The sequence below is a fragment of the Anoplopoma fimbria genome, unplaced genomic scaffold (genome assembly GCF_027596085.1).
Source record: "Anoplopoma fimbria isolate UVic2021 breed Golden Eagle Sablefish unplaced genomic scaffold, Afim_UVic_2022 Un_contig_4133_pilon_pilon, whole genome shotgun sequence".
NCBI lineage: Eukaryota > Metazoa > Chordata > Actinopteri > Perciformes > Anoplopomatidae > Anoplopoma > Anoplopoma fimbria.
The window spans coordinates 1-1804 of NW_026548129.1; the positions used below are offsets into that span (position 1 = coordinate 1).

General features: G+C 42.8%; 3 non-coding genes across 3 annotated transcripts; 2 read left to right on the forward strand and 1 right to left on the reverse strand.

The window, feature by feature from the left end:
• Nucleotides 1-514: 514 nt before the first annotated feature.
• Nucleotides 515-586, forward strand: trnaq-uug (transfer RNA glutamine (anticodon UUG)). The gene has a single exon. It is a non-coding gene; the product is annotated as a tRNA-Gln (tRNA).
• Nucleotides 587-1042: 456 nt separating this feature from the next.
• trnag-ucc (transfer RNA glycine (anticodon UCC)) lies at nt 1043-1114 on the reverse strand. Its single transcript has one exon. It is a non-coding gene; the product is annotated as a tRNA-Gly (tRNA).
• A 555-nt stretch (nt 1115-1669) lies between these two features.
• trnaq-uug (transfer RNA glutamine (anticodon UUG)) lies at nt 1670-1741 on the forward strand. The gene has a single exon. It is a non-coding gene; the product is annotated as a tRNA-Gln (tRNA).
• The last annotated feature ends 63 nt before the right edge of the window (nt 1742-1804 follow it).

The window sequence follows — 1804 nt, forward strand, 5'->3', positions numbered from 1 at the left end:
TTCATGGTGTAAGGTCAGCACTCTGGGCTCTGAATCCAGTGATCCGAGTTCAAGTCTCAGTGAAACTTTGTCAATAAGGAGGTGCTTGGTGCAAAATTCTACAGAGCAGAATGAATATAACTGTCCTGTTGTTCCCATGCTACAGTAGAACTCAAAAGTGACGTGGAGATAAGTCAGTCATTGAAAGTCCTGTAGCCCAGATATGTCGTTGTCAATGGAGGTCAATCAAATGTCTGTTTCACAAGACACAACCGAACGTCCAGAACACATTGTGTCTGGTCAAGCACTGCAACATTCCACTCTGGAAGCGCTTTGTTATTCAAGACATTTACCCTAAATGGTAAACCCAGGTCAACTGCTTGGCAAGCAGCTATGCTTACCACTATACCACCAATGCACACAGAAAGACTCACATAATGGCATAAAATTGAGTGAAGGGGAAGATTGAATTGGCAAATATCGTTGAGTATTGACACATTTTCGCTTTGACCTGGAGCTACAAAAGTGATCTTTGGCTTCCATGGTGTAATGGTCAGCACTCTGGACTTTGAATCCAGTGATCCGAGTTCAAGTCTCGGTGGAAGCTTGTCATTAAGGAGGTGCATGCTGCAAAATTCTTCGGAGCACAATGAATAACTATGTCCTTTTGTTCCCAGGCTAGAGTAGAACTCAAACGTGACATGGAGATAAATCAGTCATTGAAAGTCCTGTAGCCCAGAAACATCGTTGTCAATGGTGGTCAATCAAATGTCTGTTTTACCAAGACACAACTTTGAATGTCCAGAACACATTTTGTCTGGTCAAGCACTACAAAATTCCAATATCAAACCGCTTTGTTTTTCAAGACATTGAATCTAAAATGTACAAAAATGTTACGCAAGGCATCACTTTGTTCGTCCACAATATATTTTTTCTACCCTCGCACTGTGACATTCCAATATCAAAGCGCTTTGTTATTCAAGACATTAAGCCTAAATGGTTCCAAAAGGGGACCCCCCACTTCTCTGCCGTGAATTAACACATGACAACAGGCCACTAAGAATGCATTGGCTGGGAATCGAACCCAGGTCAACTGCTTGGAAGGCAGCTATGCTAACCACTATACCACCAACGCACGATAAGGGCATTCCATAATGACAAGAAAATCAGGTGAAGGGAAAATTGAGTCAGCAAATGTCATTGAGTATTAACACGTTCGAACTTGATTACAGCAAACTTGGTCACTTGGGTTTCATGGTGTAAGGTCAGCACTCTGGGCTCTGAATCCAGTGATCCGAGTTCAAGTCTCAGTGAAACTTTGTCAATAAGGAGGTGCTTGGTGCAAAATTCTACAGAGCAGAATGAATATAACTGTCCTGTTGTTCCCATGCTACAGTAGAACTCAAAAGTGACGTGGAGATAAGTCAGTCATTGAAAGTCCTGTAGCCCAGATATGTCGTTGTCAATGGAGGTCAATCAAATGTCTGTTTCACAAGACACAACTTCGAACGTCCAGAACACATTGTGTCTGGTCAAGCACTGCAACATTCCACTCTGGAAGCGCTTTGTTATTCAAGACATTTACCCTAAATGGTACAAACAGGGCAGCCACCACATGACACCAAGCTACTACAATTGCATTGGCTGGGAATCGAACCCAGGTCAACTGCTTGGCAAAAAGTGATCTTTGGCTTCCATGGTGTAATGGTCAGCACTCTGGACTTTGAATCCAGTGATCCGAGTTCAAGTCTCGGTGGAAGCTTGTCATTAAGGAGGTGCATGCTGCAAAATTCTTCGGAGCACAATGAATAACTATGTCCTTTTG